The sequence below is a fragment of the Acyrthosiphon pisum genome, chromosome A1 (assembly GCF_005508785.2).
Source record: "Acyrthosiphon pisum isolate AL4f chromosome A1, pea_aphid_22Mar2018_4r6ur, whole genome shotgun sequence".
Lineage (NCBI taxonomy): Eukaryota > Metazoa > Arthropoda > Insecta > Hemiptera > Aphididae > Acyrthosiphon > Acyrthosiphon pisum.
In genome coordinates this window covers 155,364,304-155,382,517 of record NC_042494.1, presented here as the reverse complement: position 1 = coordinate 155,382,517, position 18,214 = coordinate 155,364,304, and the positions used below count along the sequence as shown (strand labels likewise).

Below are 18,214 nucleotides of genomic sequence, written 5' to 3'. Positions count from 1 at the left end.
GGTTTTAGGTATATCTTAAACCGTGCGAACGGTAACCCGAGTCTGTAATGACATTATTTTACAAAAATGAAAGTGTGCAGTGTAGCTGATTAACAGTGTAACTAATAAGTATCAGTGTAACTAATAAATTATATTAACATAATATTTCATGATATATTAGGTATAATATAATATTTTAAAATAATATTACCTACGGTATGCGTTGGTCGAATACGGCATTATACCATAGACCTTATACCATAGATTGAACATGCATGGTTTTCGGGGTAGGGTGGTACGACCAAGTAAATGATCAGTGATGCAGATTCAGATAAATAAAACTATGGTTGACCCTATTATTGTAAATTAATTAAATTAATAATATTATTTATTTATTGTAATAGGTAAAGTACTAAATTGTAAAACTATAAAGGTCAGAAGTTTTAATAAAACCAATAAAATATTATACTCAATATTTATTAGAACTTCTATCATAGAATCGTACAATATTATTGATATGGATTTTTATCGTGCGTCACTAGTGCGCATTGCCGTGTGCTTCGGTGCTTCATGGGACGCTCTTTTAGATTATATTTAGAAGATTTACGTTCTTTTTATATGTTTCTATACTCGGAAAACGCTTTTCTCGTTATTTTTACGTTGGAGATAATTTTAACAGATATTACGGAGAGGTTCGTAGACAATGATACTTACATACCTACGTTTAATAAACAGTTGGATCAATCCTAACTATCGAGTAATATATACTAATAAATTCAGTAATCTCAGCTCTCTCCATAAATTGTTTCGATCGTGATTACAGAAGCTTTCGGCTGGACAACTTTCAGGTGAAAAGTTAATAAATTATAAAATCTAAATTCGATTTCACACTACACCGCCGCGATAACGCGTGAACCATAATTTCCAGAAAAGAGTCCTTTTTAAAATGTATGGTAAGCTTTTAAAGTGATGAAGTGATTCAAGTGTTTGTGTTGATCTTAGATCATATTGTATATGATCTAAGGTGTTGATGGACTAAATGGTAATTGGTAACTGTTGTCTGGTTTAACCACAGATATAAAATACTAGATACCTAACAAGACATCGAACATTGAAGTTATCCGCCATATGCGTGTAGGTCAATGTTTACATAATTATCTTATCAATAAGCAAGATAACAATCTGATGGTCAAAATACTTTTATATCTGACGATGGAATATTGAATAAGGATAATATTATGTGTTGTCATTAAAAACCATTGCAATAGAAATATATATTTTTTTTATTTTTTTAATATTTAAAAAAAAAAATTTTATTCTGTGCGAATAATATCATGTTATCATACAGTATTGATATGATAATTATGTAAACATTGACCCACACGCATATGGTCGCTGACTTCAACATCGATTATCCTAATGTAGACAAGTTAGCTATCTAGTATTATATATCTGTGGGTTTAACATAATATGTATAAAGGCGGGTTCCCACTACACACGTTTGCCGTGTACACGAAAGATTTTCAGCTATGTCCAACAACACGGTATCGTGGTAAATCGCGGGTGGTAACTTAACCTTACCAGCCTATCGCAGCAAATGATTTGTATGAACGTACACGCGTACGTGTATAGTGGAAACCCGCCTTAAGCCAGATTCACAACTGCCTCGTGTGTCGTATCATGTCGATCAAATTGTATTGTGATTGGATATTAATTTTTTGGTATCATGTAATAACCAAGTTGCAACCGAGTATACCAAGAATAATTGACAACAGTTGTCAGTCATGTCAAATCAGTTACTGATCAACTTTTAAACCATATTGGTTACCAGTCGTAACCATATAATAACCAAGCCCTCGCACGACACGACACACGACAAAGCTGTGAATGCGTCTCAAAAGTTAAGTTACCACACGATTAACCACGTTACCGTGTGGTTGGACATAGCTGAACATTTTTCGTGTATAGTGGAAACCCGCCTTTATTGGATTTTGCTCTCTGTAGTCTGTGGTATACGGAATATACTATGCTAACATTATAGAGGTATACCACTTACTAAGTATAATGCCAGTGATTCACCCAATCACTCAAAAATCACTGTTCATGTTATCATGACTGAGTATGAGTCGCTATTCCCCCACTATCGCTGCCGTGTCGCGTATGACGTTTTTCATTTTTCACGATTTTTTTCCCAGAAAAAAGGCATTTTACACCACACGAGTACACGACATGACACGATGAGTTGTGAAATTCCTTAAAAACGTCATTGATGCGAAGCTGCACCAAACCATGGTGACCTTGTTTAATAATGGTAAAATTCTGACGAGGCCTCCGCCGATGGGTCGTAATATTGTAGGTATAATAATAAAATAATGAACTACCAGGTGACCGCAATATTTTACGTGAGACGTGAGACGCCAGCCCGCATTCGGTGTCGATGTGTCGCCGGTAAACGAGTCCGATGACCGCACGCACGTGTACCTATCGTCCGCGGACCATTGTCTGAAAACCCCGAGGTTTTCTCGTCGCAGTCCGATTCTCGATCACAAGTGGTTTTTCACCGCCAGCAAGTGTGCCTATCTAATTATAGTAATGTTTAGTGATATTGTAACGGCGTCGTGACGAAATTCCGGCGAAGCGAGTGTTGTGCGTGATTATTTGCGAACGCCGACACTTTCGGCGATATAAGAAGTCTTATAATGTACTTTAATATGATCAAATAGACGGCGGATTTGCAAGGATTACACCGTACCCGAAACGGCGCGACAAGGTAAGACGCACATCAGTCACCCATATATTTTATTTACAGAGGATAATAAGTAATAACTATAGACTTATATTATATTTAGCCATCCTACGACCGTCATTCGAAATTTATCGGATCATTACATGATGATACAGCGAGTGCATAATTTATGGGTTTATGAAATGTTAGTGTGACCTATTGTTAAAAATAATCTAAATTACACCTAATAGAGAGACTATTGTAGGTATGTTAAAGTATACTCACTTATTGACTACCTATTAACCTATATAATATGAGTTCCACTTATTTAGTCTATACCATAATATAAACAGTGAATACACTGTGATCTACACATTTACTTAATATTATTTTTGTTCTCAATGTTAGTTTAAAAATAAAAATGTTAGAAAATTAAAAATTCATTAGTCCGACATTTTCGTTTACCCGGCAGTACTCTGGTCGGGCATAGCCGTTTACGACCAAAAACGTAGGTACCCTTCCCTTTTCGGCCGATTCACTTTTCGACCAAATTTAAAAAAGATCGATTCCCTTTTCGACCAAAATTGTACCCTTCCCTTTTCGGCCGATTCACTTTTCGACCAAAATCGTACACTTCCCTTTTCGGCCGATTCACTTTTCGACCAAAACAAAAAGTTTTGTAATATGATATGTAAAAACATACCAAATGATGATAACATACCAAAATATTTTAATATGTTATTCTTTTTAGAAATTTAAAAAAAAATTTATTTTTGTAACAACAAAGTAATGAGTTGCTTTTTTATTTGAAAAGTAAAGTAATTTAATTACAATTTTATTTGAGTAACGAGTAAAGTAACTTAATTACTTTTTAAAAGTAACTTACCCAACACTGATTAATAATAATAATAGGTATTCTATTATATTTTAAAATTTTTTTATATTTTATTTTACAACATTTTATAAAACTTATACTTTAAATAATTTTTAAAATTATAATATACTTATCAGTTTATTATTTTATATATATTATACATATTACTATTGTACTTAATGATTATTGACAAAAACTTTAAATTATTATAATATTATAAATATTTATTTATATATTTTACACATTTTATACAACTTATACTTTTAATAATTTTCTGTAAGTATAACCTAAACTCTAAAGTATATAATAGTAATTATTATCAATAATATTTGCTATTATATAACAACAACTATATACTTATTATCACTTATTAATGTCTTAATATTATATTATACACATTACTATTATACTTAATAATTATTGACAACAATTGTATATTATGTCATTCTTTTTATAAAATATTATACACAGTGTGACATATTAACACAAAACTAATGTTAATAATATATAGGTATTCTTATATTTAAAATTTGTTTTATATTTTATTTTACAAAATTTTACGCAACTTATACTTTAAATAATTTTGCTATAATTTTACAGAAATTATATACCAATTATTTTATTTATTTTACATATCATATTACAAAACTTTTTGTTTTGGTCGAAAAGTGAATCGGCCGAAAAGAGGAGGGTACGATTTTGGTCGAAAAGGGAATCGACGTATTTTTTAAATTTGGTCGAAAAGTGAATCGGCCGAAAAGGGAAGGGTACAATTTTGGTCGAAAAGGGAATCGACCTTTTTTAAATTTGGTCGAAAAGTGAATTGGCCGAAAAGGGAAGGGTACGTTTTTCGGTCTCGCGCCTCTGGTCGCCTCACGGTCTCGCCCCTCTGGTCTAATATCTGTCAGATTAATAAGAGACAACGGTATATTTTGTATATTATTCTCTCCGTATTTAGAAACGGTGCTGTCCAAAGGTGCTGAAAGTTGGTTTTGCCTATGACAATATTAATGTTGTAAGTAAATTAATAGTAAGAGCATTTTTTGTTAAAACTTATGGGTGCTTAACCGTCAAAAATAATTATGTCATAGGCGTATCAAAAGACATTGGCAACTCTGGCTGTTCCGTAAGTTCAATCTTAACTAGTTTAAGGCCGTACAATATATTGTATTTATTAATTCATTGTATTTACATAATAATATTATTACGATGTAGTCGGGTAGTAGTGTACTAGCATGTAACCTTTAGTAGGTATATTATATTATGACAAATAATAATTATTTATAAATAGGAATGTGACTTGGTGTGGCGCAGTGCATACACTCAACTGCAGAAACGCACTGAGTGTACGTAACGGCCGGCGTTGCTAGCTCCCGGATGGGTGACCACCCGAGATTTTTCAGCAACGAATCCTTGTCACGCATACAAAAACATGTTTTCAACGGTTCTTCTCCTACTAACAACCAACAAACAAAAAAAAACCAACAAATAATGACCGGGCTCAAGCTCAAAAAAAAATAATAATAAATAAATAAATAAATAAGTATTGAATATGACGTTTTATTGTACATTATTTTGTCATCGCTTCATATTATTCGTTCATCATAGTACATATATATACAGGCCGTATCGCTATGGTCTATTACATGTTAAAATGTAAGTTCAATGTAAAATTGTTCAGTTCATTCTGATTCACTCTGTACACTAGCTCTGCGACTGCATCGGCGTTATATTATTGTAGCCGACAGTGGTGTAATCGGATAGGGTGCAAATTCCGCGAGTCAAAAGAGACTGTAAATGCGTCTACATCATATCGGCACCAAAAATGAACGGTTCAAACTGGACGTGTGAGGTTAATATCTAATCATTTATCATACTATTTATTGCAACAAAATTAAATATGTTAAGAATGTATGTAAGAATATTAAAAAAAGTTGTAAGCCCTCACAAAAAGTAGAAGGTAGTTCACGGATGGATTGAGTTCAAGTAATATTAAATAATAATAATAATAGGTTATTATATAAAGATATTAATTAAATTAAAACTAAATACAGTTCATCAGAATGAACAAAAAATAAATTGAGAGTACAAAAAAAAAATATTTTAAAAATGTGTGAAGGTATTCAGTTTATTATTATTTTTATTTAAAAGTTATGATTTAATTTACAATCTATACAGGTGTACAGGGTATAATAAATAAGTTTGATAAGATATAACATAAGTTATTACAGAACAAATAAATATTAACATTTGTGGGCAGACACTCAGCAATGTCTTTTAAGTGTTATTGTCTGTTTGTTTTTTTTTTATCTTAATAGGCCATCTCTAGACCAATGTCTTTTTAGTCATCTATGTACATTACCAGAAGTGAGAGGGAGGATAATTGTTTAGTTAGCGGATTACTATGAGAATTTAAATTAGTATGACATTTAAAGTAATGTAATTTGGCTAATTGATTAAGGGTAGAATTTATTTTTCTTATATAGGTACATAATTTAATATTATTTATATAAATTTTTAATCCTTAAAAGTTATAACTTATAACTAATTAAATTATAAACTTTAATAAAGTATTTACGTATGCCGAACAAAGAAATGCCATTAAAAATTGATCATCGGTACCAAAAACTGTTCAACAATTAGACAATAGACAATATGATGCAATTTTGTAATAACTATAAGTTCTATAGTTATGACTGCTGTATACCTAATGAATAATGATCTTATAAAATTAACTTTATGCATGTATTATAAGGTGGAATTTAAATAATATTATGGATACCTATCATAAAAATAATATGCAACATTGAATTCTTTATAAATTTAATTTATTGAATAATATCTTGGTTTTTACAAAATATTTTAATTAAATAATTAATAGTTACCATTTATACATTAATATGAATGTTACCTATTAAATATAATTATTGTAAACGGCACTTATTACCGATAAAAATTTACATAATGCAGTTATGACCTTACTCTCATGCTAAAATGTAAAGTTTATGAAAACTAGTCGAAGCATTAAGGAAATAAATATTCGAAGTTACAATAGTAAAAATTTGCTTTGGGGTTGAGATGAATAAATTAATGTGCCTTACCTACTAATCGTAAAATAATTTGTTGAGTTCCCATTTATTTTCCGTGTGATAATAAAATATTTTTAATTGGTTAAAATTAGTTATACAGAGACCTACTATTTTATAATATAGTGACAAAAAAATATGAATAAAACATTGTTATAATATCTAAGTGGTTTTCCTACCCCATACGAATACATGACGTAAATTGTGAGCCACAGCGAACCACGCGTGATATAAAATAGATATTTATGTCCTATATACATATAAGACGGTAGACATAGTAAATACTAACATTTAACCGGATTTAACGAAAACGTCATAGGATCCTACCAAGTACCAATACCAGCGTGGTTTAAAGAAGACAACATTTAATTCTTGGATCTCAAGTTGCTTGCTTTGGTCTAGGAGTTTAGAATACCAAATTTGAACGGATTTCGGTTTATTTTAGTAATGAATTTCTTATGAATTTAGTGAGTATAGTGTTCACGATAAGCAATGCCATGGCAGCTAAACTGCAGCTAAACTATCTAGTGTCTACAAATAAAACGGACTGTGATTGAAATTACGAACAATTTAAGTAAATTTATGTTAGTTAAGTAATATTTCAAAAAATTGTTTTTTCGCAGATAGTATGTAAAAATGTAGAATGTAGATAAACTGTTATCTGTTTCGCTGAACAAACCATTGTTATACCTATGTAAAATATAAAAGCCGTCTACTAAAATCAGGTTTTGGTTTGAAAAATGCAGACATTATTGAAACATTTAGGTACCACATAAAAACAGTTGTTTTCCAACTGATAGATGTGCATGACATTTTTCCACAGCCCATAAAATAGTGTGGCAGATAGAAGAAAAACATCGTTGTTAAACCAACATATCCCTCTTTTTACTCGGAACATTAAACAATATGCTCGAATTATTCCATATTAAATGAATACAAAACTTTTGTCGGTGCATCATGATTTATGCTAATAAATAATAATACTCTTAGTAAATTGAAACATAGATCGACAAATCACATGGCTTTCTCTTTAGTTTCGCAATAAAAAATAATAAAAACATTCACTTTTAGAAATTATCCTCCCGGGAAAATATAGGTAGAAATTACCACAGTGTGACAGAGAAAATTTCAACGAATAATCGAGATTTTTTCTTAACTAAACATTATATCGATATGGTATAATTTACTAATGGAAAACGCAACGACAAATATTGCCTACTTTGTTCTAAAATAGTTGAGTTTTTATTATATGGTCCTTTTTTGTTGTAAATTTCAACGATATTTTTGACCCATAGCGCGGAAAAAAAGAAGAAAAAAAGTCGTCTATTACAACACGCAACGCTTTTTAAGAGTTAATATTTTCTACTTTAAAACAATCGCGTTAAAAGCTTTTAAAACGAATTGTTATTAATATTTATATACAGCGATGGATGAAAAATAATGATTTTTCCTTTGGCCCTGTCTGATAATATATTATACTCTTATTAATCTTGATACATACGTTAAGTTACCTCAACACTGAAATTATTTCTGATTCCAAATGGAATAAGGATATGACTACGTATAAATGCATAATCAAAAAAAGTTAGAACATTTTCATTCAACGGTCCTATGAATTGGAAACAAAATAATTTCTTTTTGTTCGAAGACATATTTTACAGTAAAAAAAATCCTCGGTCATACGTAGAAATTTCACAGTTTACAAGAAGAATACATGAATAATCACAAAGTAATCGTAAAATACCAAAAAACAGGAATCTTGTAAATGTGATAAGTATTGTTTGTTTATTGTATCGTTGTCATGGAAATTATTTGACAGAACTATTTTTTGTTAATGTAACGCGTATTTGTTCGTTTGCCCAAAATTACTAGAGCCAATATTTTTTTGTGAGGGTACACATCAAAAAAAAAAAAAAAAATTACTGTATAAACTGAATACATTTTTTATAATTGTTTGGATTTCAAATGTTGACGATATTTGTAAAAACCGTGTATTATTTTTCTCCATATTCAATGATTTATCATTGAAATTAATTACAGCGACATATAGATATAGGTACAGTACTAAATAAACTCAAAAACTAAGTATACAATAGATGACTATTGACTACTATACAGCAGAGCGACTTTCCCAGTTTTTCTTCTTACATTTACATTATGATATGAAATTAGCAACTTATTCAAGAATAAGTACTAAGACAAATGAGAGGCTTACAGCACCTAAAGGAGAAGCTGACGACACTTTACGGGATTTTTTTATTTAACTCATTCGGATTTATTTTTAACGAATCTTGATTCTTGCGGTACAATATAGGTACGTGCCTGCGTATTAAACTTAAAAAATAAAACGCACTTGTTGTGCGTGTTCAATGTACATATAAAATGAGACCGTCGTCGACGGCAGATTAAACGATTTCGCAGCATCTCGTGAAAACTTTGTTCTGTACAAAATACTTTATACTCTCGCGTTAAGCCACCTGCGTTAATTAAACATTTATACAAGTACAAGTCGCCGTCGTCGTATTGTATTTATAAATAATTATGATAATGGGTATGCGGTTAACCTTTATTTTTATTTTATAATCGCTCGACGACGATAAACGAAACAATAACAGCTGTTATTATACTAGTACATATAACACACCGTATAATCTGAGACGAATTTACATGCGATTATCGGTAGGTTGTTAAGTAGATATTGGTACGAATATTTATCAGGAATGTAGGACTCTGGAGTGATGATCATTAGTATATCCTAGGAGGGAAACCAATTTTAGAAACCATACCAACCAGCCCCACAATATTTTACAATCGCATTGTTGGACTTTATTCAGACCGACCGTTTTGTGTTGTTTGACAATAAAATGAAAACAATGAGCACATTATAGAAATTAAAACCATTAATTACCGAATACCTATATATTAATAGTATATTACTTATACATTTGTGTGCATTCAATGCACACACACTTGTTCAAAAGTCACAGTGGATCCGCACAAATTCGATTTACATTATGATAACATTGATAACTAACGCGATTGGACGGATATTGGTAATTATAATATTGTATTATTGTTGTCCAGAAAAAAAATTATTTTTAAAACATTACTTGCATGCCATTTCAGTAGTTACTAGCTTCTTACGTGTAGTAGCAGATAAAGCAACATATTTATATTTCTCGTACCAGAAAAATATTGTGCTGTACTCTCAAAACTTCTCATCAACTGATCACCGTACATCTTTTATATATTCGGTAAGTGTTTTTATCAACATAATTTAATATTTTTATTTTTATTATTCTCTATTTTTTTTTACGTTTTACAAAAACGTTACTTTCTATTTTTGATTAAAGACACGATACGTTAATTATGATACAGATAATATATTAAATACCCTAGCTCTATATGGTTCAAAATATTTTTTTGTTTGGATTATATTATATTTTCCATATAGTTATTATAAAAACTAAATAAAATAGTATATTAATTAATAGTATTCTATTATTGATTACAATATTAGGATGTTTTTTACATACTCTTTAATTCTGTAACAAAAAAAAAGCACATGAATCACGTTACAGAATCACGAAATTTAACCCTGCCTTTTTATATTTATTGTTCAATATCACATTGGTATAAATAAAATTTTTATTCCAATTATATTTTTCATGTACTTACTGAATTTTTTATTTTAATTTATTTAAAAAAGTTTATAAGTAATAAAAAATTACTTTTTTCTAATATCCCTTTTAGGAAGTTAAGGGATAATATCAAAAATGTATGAAATTCGATACCAAGTTTACTTTTATAAATTCATCAATACGTTGAAATGAAAACATATAACAAAAACAAAAACTAAAAATCATCAATTCCGTTCCTTTTAAATTTTAATATCGTATATTGAAATACAATTTCTGATATTTTTTTTAAGTTTTAGTTTAAACTTTTTATTTTATGACATTTCTATAAATATATGTATGATTGTACCAACATGTCTACAACACTACAATATGATTATACGTATCAATTTAAATTAATAAAACAAAATTATATGAATCATGATTCACGAGTAGGAAATTATGCTTATAGAATAAAATTTATTATAGTGGTGTCTGTTAATCCATATAGTTGAGTGTAATATAAATATCAATGTAGAATAGTAATAATAAAAGCTATATCAATATTTAAATTGTTGGTATATTTTTTGAATGTTACTCAATACTCATAATATTCATATTTATCTGTTATGAGTGTACCTAAGGCTATTTAATAATAATTAAATAAACATTAATTTAATGATTATAATATTAATGCACATGATTTGTAAAGTACATATAAATTGTAATGTTCACTGCAGGTTATTTTATGAATTTTAAATAAAATGAAAAATGAATTAAATTAGTTTAAAGTTCTAAATTAATTAATTTGAATTATTTTATGAAGTACAGAATATATTATTATTTTGTAGATACAAATACAAAAAAGGTGTAATACATTAAGTCTTAAATAATATTAAGTTTCCTTTTAAATCATTTGTCAAATTTAATTTGAAACAAATATTTTAACCTTCAATACAAAATTATGAAATGTTTTCTATTATTTAATTATTTCAGCAAAGGTATTATTAAAGTGTTGACAAAATACTTGAGTTAAATATTTAAATTGTTATTTCAGTCATTAATAGTTAAGTATATTGTTTTGTACTTACATTGCAGTTCTTAATTTGAGACATTTATATTTTTATACCTAATTGATCAATCAAAGTACACAAAGTACGTTTTGTATTAAGATTGATATTTTTTTGAGTTGGTACCTAATTTTTTTGAAAGTATTTCACATATTTGTTTGTTTGATCACAAATAAGCCCAAAATAGAAGCCTATTATAAAATTGTATATGAGAAGCATTTATAATTTACGACTTATTAGATTTGTTGATTCTAAAAAAAAATGTCTTCAGCCCACATAGGGGATTCAGGGGAGCATTTGCCACGGTGCACAATATCTAAAAGGCGCATAATATTTTGAAATAAAAACAGGGTTTATTTAAAATTATATTTAATATTGTGTAGGTATTGTGTATTAGTTTATATAGTAAATACATATTAATATTATTCTACTATTTAATAATTATTCTTATGCCTCATAATAAAGTGTATGAGAATTTAGATATGAGGTATTATCGACCATATAGATAATGGAAAAAATATCAAGCTATAGGGGCATAGGGTCGACAATTTCAGGAAAGTGCAATTATTGCACTGAGGTCCAAAATGTCTTAATCTGGCACAGATACTATCTAAATATTATTCAATTAAACAAATTACAAACATTTTTTTATAAACATTTTAGGATGAATTTATGGAAATAAATAATCGAGTTATATAGTATTTTAAATTGTACAGTTTAGGTGATTATACAAAGAATTAATTAACCTGTCGAATTACCAAAAAAAAAATGAATGTAATAACGTTTTACAGTAATGAGTTAATATAATAAGAGTTAAATTAGTTTTTCACCGTCTCGACGTTATACCCCGTCATAAGCTTTAGTGAGTGACAAGATTACAAAAGTACATGAATTGAGTTTCTTAGAATTTGACTTTCTGGTACACTACATACCGTTGGTGAAATTAATTTGTTCACGAGATAAATATGCAACTAATATTGGGATAAAAAAAAAATGGTATTATGAATAGCAACTGCACACAAAGTGCCTATGTCTAGTATATACATAATACATATATATATGTATTATATACCTATGTAGCGTTGTAGCCGCATAAAGCCAATTGCGGTGGTCGGGTAGTTGAATGGTGCATTTTGGTAATGTTTGGTGAGTGGGAAGGGCCTTTGGGTAGACGACGGTGGCGGTGAGGTGACGGTAGCGGTAGTACGGGCCCGAAGCGGAGAATTGTCTACAAAAGGTCCAAACTTACCAAAGGATATTAAATTACCCAAAGGAATTTCCCACCACGTTCAGTCGTTCAATTTCTCTCTCTCTCCCCCTCCAACTCTATCTCACACTCTAACTATCTTTCTCTATCGTTTGCACAAGGACATTCTGTTTCTCGCTTTCCTTTTTCTTTCAGTCTATTTGTCCATCCGTCTGCGAGAGTATATATATATGCACACACATACACCGAATATCCTGTTTTCCGCCAGTTGACAAGGACAAGGTTCATTGTTTTACACGGGAAAATATCCTAGAGGTTTTATCACACCCCGCGTGTCGTGCCACCCGAGTTTCGATCGTTTCCATTTCCACACCCCTGCGGCCGACACCGACGAAAACACCCGCAGCCGCCGCCACTTTCAACCACTGCCTAGGTATATATATAATATTATATCCGTACACGTATATTTCCGCGCATAACGAGACCCCGGAGAGCCGCACGTTCGCGTGAACTAGGCCCGCAGCGAGCAATAATTTTTATAGCCCACGATGAATAAGGCAGACAAAACTGTGCAACGGACTGACCGCGCTGCAGATTCACAATGAGTTTCCGTGTTATTACATTATATTATTATAAATTATAATAGTGAAAAATACGATACCACGACGTATATTATCATGTATAGTACACAATATAAGCTTCGCGGTGACAGGCAAGTCAGTGAATTTTTTTTTTTTGTTATTTCGCTACCTACCGTTTTTTCTTCACATAATGTATGCGGAACGCTTACACAATGAGCTTAGGGACCGGTCTCGTGTAGAAATTCAGTACAAAACGCTCGTAAAACTTGATCCGGTACCCTGAATCCTTGACATGTACGCACCGCCGCAGAATACAGAACGTGTTACAAAATTGGGGAAAATGTGAAAAAAAAATCGATAATCATTTTAGTTAACATTTTAAAATATATAGTACAAAGATAGTACCTACTTGAAATCGGTATAGCGTGTTTCCCGTACGTGTTCAATACTAACATTAACGTACTTTTGGATAGGTATATATAGTTCAGTTCAGAATATGGGTTCACTATACGCGTACCTTAAATTAATGTATTTATAACATAGATATTAGGTATTTAAAACGTTTGACGACGAAGATAGTTATTTTTGTTGCCATAATATGAAAATGTATTATTTCCATTGGAATATTTTTTCTTCAGTTTTGATATATCTATACAATTAAAATTCGAATGATGGTCCTCCAGATTAAATGGTCATGTTAATGTTAATTACGTATAAACAGAAATGTTATCACGTCATCGATAGGTAAAGTATATGTACGATATGTAAAAATAATAATAAAACATATTTTGGAGAAGACTATATTATACAAAAACTTATCTCATATTAGTAATTCCAGTCATGAAATACACGTCTGACAACGGTGATGGGAAGGGAGTCTAATCGAACGCAATTAGGATAGTTAAGAACACGTGAAAAAAGGCTCGATGGGTTTGGGTCGTATGAGGCACAGGAATATAATATAATCAATTATGGTAATTTAATAAAAAAAAAAAAAATCTCTTTGTAATTAAGACTTTACGTTATACCGGGATAAATCAGTTTGGCATATTATAAAATACATTATAATGTTGATTATCAACATAATGTATAAATAAATCTTCAAAATATTAATTTACCTCTTTCAATTTTTCAACTTAGGAGCCGTTTCATATCCAGCACACTCGAAAGTTTTGAATGGGAAAATAACTCCGTGCGTTCAATAGGCGTGGTCCTGTATTATAAGCCCTATGCAAATGTGCACTGATCCCTAACCAACGAACACTTTACAACTCTTTAACTTTCCGACAAGGGAGAGTACAGTTTCTCGTTTTCGCGTTTAACAACCACAAATGTCGGCGGTATGTAATGCGAAAAAAAGTTTGAATACTCTCTCCGTGTGTGTGCGTGTTTGTATATACTTATATATATATATATAAGTTATACAGCTGTACGCTGTGTAAAAAAAAAATCAAAAAAAAAAATCAATACCTTCCGGTGGTTGTGGCACAAATTTTTCACGACAAAACAAAAAACAAAACGCTTTATTTTCGAGTTGAAGGATATTCTACTATAACGCTACAACTACAAGCGAGTATAATAGGTTAGCAGGGCAGACTGATGCTAGCCATATAAAACGCGTGTCACAATAGTATATGAAACAACTTTTTACGCCGAACCAAAGTGTGTGAATGAACGTTATTTTATTTATTATGTCAACTTTAAAAATATATTTTTACCCGTATTTCTGTTTAAAAAAAATGTATAAACCATCTTTACACATTGGTCTCTATGGTCGGTATATACTATATATATACTATACATGTATAATGATATATTATGGATTTATTTTGATTTGTGCAAATCTAATAATACAACACAGTATAAGGATAACGAAAACTCGATTTAAGCTATGCAGTGTTATGCTACCTAATCGTATGCAAACAAAAATATATTTATATGGAGACGACAGATATAAACGACTATAGATTTCGTGTTGAGAAATCTTCGGAACAATTATTTTGATTTGGTTAATTCATTAATATATAATTAAAATTATCTTAGAACATCTTGCTCGATTTGTATGTTATTATATAGGTATATATTAATAAATGTATTTTATAAAAGTCATAGTGTCGTATTCAACCCAACCACGCCATGATTTTATTGTAATCAAGTGAGTTATCAATAGACAATAATAATAATATATTAGGTACCTACCTAATATAATATAGGGTAATACGTATTGTATCTGCTTGTTTATTATAAAAAGGTGAAAAATGTAAATACCTACCTACAGAGGCGGTTTGAATATATTATACTTGGTGGTGCAAGACAATATTTAGACACCCACCCACCCCTTTTCATCATAGAAATTATAAATACGCTTTCAACAGTTTCAGCTACGATTATCATTTATTAAATTTCAATGATTAGGTACTTCATTACTTTATTAAACATTAAAATTAAACGTTGCGGTAAGCACATACTCAACCAAGACCACCCACCCACCCACCTAATATTGGTGGTGCAGTGCACCAAAAATAGTATACTCAAACCGCATCTGCCTACCTAAGTTTATTCAGTGCCAAGATCATAATCTTGACGCCACAAAAATCAATCTCTCATCGAATGAGAAAAAGTTTATTAACAGATGGATTCTCAGTGAAATGTAATTGTGCACGGTGTATTAGATGAAATGAGAATTCTTGAGGATTTGCATGTTTTTTTTTTCTAGCGGTATACACTATACATATATGTTGCACTGAATTTCAAAGGCTACACACGCATACTTTCTGCAGTGCATATTTTTGCATAATATTTCAAACGACTTGATATAAGGGAGAGCACACTCAACAAGGAAGAAACGAGGGCCCTCGTCGGCGTTCCTATACAACAGTGTTAATTCCAAAGTGGCACCACAATATTTCACAATGTCCATAAGTTATATTTTGAAGTATTACAGTACTTACGAACAATGAGCATTTGAATGCAAATTTTAATTCCTTTCACGATATTATCATTTTAATTTGCGTTTTTATCAACTATTAACGAAGATAATATGGTATCTCATCGTACAAAGCCACTTTAGTTGTCGTATTTTGACTTCTAAATTAATAGTAAATTTGAATAATAGTTATATCATTGCGATATAAATTACACAAACATAGAGAATAAAATTTACCGTGGAGTCAATGAAAATCAATAAATTGTGACCAACAGTAATTAACATTCGTATACGATGTATACTCATATGCATATAGTACGTCGTTATGCTTTTATAATCATATACTATAAAACGGTAATATACTAGGTATATATTATATGTGTGAAGTGTGTATATATTATATTTCCACTCATAATATATCTATTGTAGAATTTCCATATTTTTTTTTTTTTTAATTATCAATTAACCCGCGGCAACTTAGGCCATCGGATGGTTTTTAACTGTGGGGAAAGTACTGTAGGTTAAACGCGTGTATTTGTTAATTTGGCAGATTTTTTAGTAGGCACATGTAGGTATCTACCATGCCGGGTGGGGGATGGCGGCACTTCTCTCCGGACACCGTTACTTGCCCGAAGAAAAATGCCGCCCGCCACCGACGTCTTAGTCCGCTCCGCCACTCCATCCCCAATTTCCGTATTATTTTGAGCACTGTATTGAAGTTCTTCGAACTAATAATATACCTAATATTAAACCTACCTTAATATTTCACTTATGATAATATTATCGAGTAAATACGAAATTTGTGTTGTTACTGGTATTTTTTCGTTGCATGTCATGTTAATAAATGTATGATCTTCTTGTATAAACAATTTGATTTAAAAAAATTCGATGGTATAAACTATTATTTAATTGCAAATGAGCTTAACTCTTCTAAAGTAAACATTGTCATTTGAATTCACATAGAAAAGGTTTAAAGCATCGTGCGTTTGACAGATTTCAAAAGTATAAAACGATTTCTGAATAAGGCTGAAAACCCACATTATTTTTTTTAGATAACAATATCTTAAGCAGTATATTTTTTTTAAGACATTTTAGTTGTGTTTTTTTGAATTTCAAAGCATTCAAATTAAAAAGCTACAGCTTTATTATCTTTAAATAAAACAATTTTGTCATATTGGGTTCTTTATAAGAACATTTTGAATTACCCGTATATTTAGTGATCAAATAGCCAAAGTATATACTCCAACTCCATTATGTTAGTATAAAATATAGCACCAGGTAGAAAATTGAGGAAATAATATACAATTAGGTATTCATTGATAGTTTTGAAACGAAACTTAAAAACTAGTTTTGTATTTATTATTTAATATATGTGAACACTGGAAAATCTATTAAGTTAGAATTGATACATTTAAACCATTTATCCTATTATTAAATGAAAAAATGATATTAACCTTATAAACTTATCTTGGACATTTTTGTACAGTCTCATTTTGCACAATTGTTATTGTTTTTATATTTTTCTTTATACATAGTACATAATATAATGTAGATACATATAAATCATATATTATATAATATAATACAATTAATATGTTTTGTAATTCTGATAATATGATCATATTGATAAAAAATTCAATATAATAGAATACAGAATAATATAAATATAAATATAATCTTGATTTTAAATATAAAACAGTCGACCACTTTTCACTGAAAATATTCACTGCAAATCATCTATATATTATTATGATAATATGAACTATTAGTTGAAAATTGAAAGTGCATATTGAGCACTAGAGTCTAGAATAATGGAACATAATGTGCATTAGAATTTGTAGTAAATATATATACCTATATTATATATTACATATAGGTACCCAGTGTCGTGTCATATTCATATACCTACATAAAACATGTTATAATATATTCAGCAACTGGACATCATGCGTTCATATTTTGATAAACTCTGGTTCATTTCCTACTCGTCCATTTCCTATAGCCTTTTCGGAGTTAATGCAAAAGCACCGTCCTTTCCGTTATGACAAGATAATTACAAGAGCTCAGATAATGGGTTTGTTGTGTTTCGAATAGAGCAATAATTTTTGGGACAATATCCAAAATGTACCGTAAAAAATTATATTTATGT

At 30.1% G+C, this 18,214-nt stretch overlaps 1 protein-coding gene across 3 annotated transcripts in view; it reads left to right on the top strand.

Annotated features, from left to right (window-relative positions):
• The window catches only part of LOC100169170 (L-xylulose reductase), a 44,048-nt gene that overhangs the window by 1,622 nt on the left and 24,212 nt on the right, over nt 1–18,214 (top strand). Inside the window, exons 1-2 of one of the 3 annotated variants that reach the window (XM_016804532.2) lie at nt 9,348–9,717; nt 9,794–9,918. The exons of 1 other annotated variant lie outside the window; for it this stretch is intronic. The gene's annotated coding sequence lies outside the window, so the exon portion shown is untranslated. Of the gene's footprint in view, nt 1–9,347; nt 9,718–9,790; nt 9,919–18,214 lie in introns of those variants that run through there. One more of the 3 variants, XM_016804531.2, reaches the window with a different exon arrangement.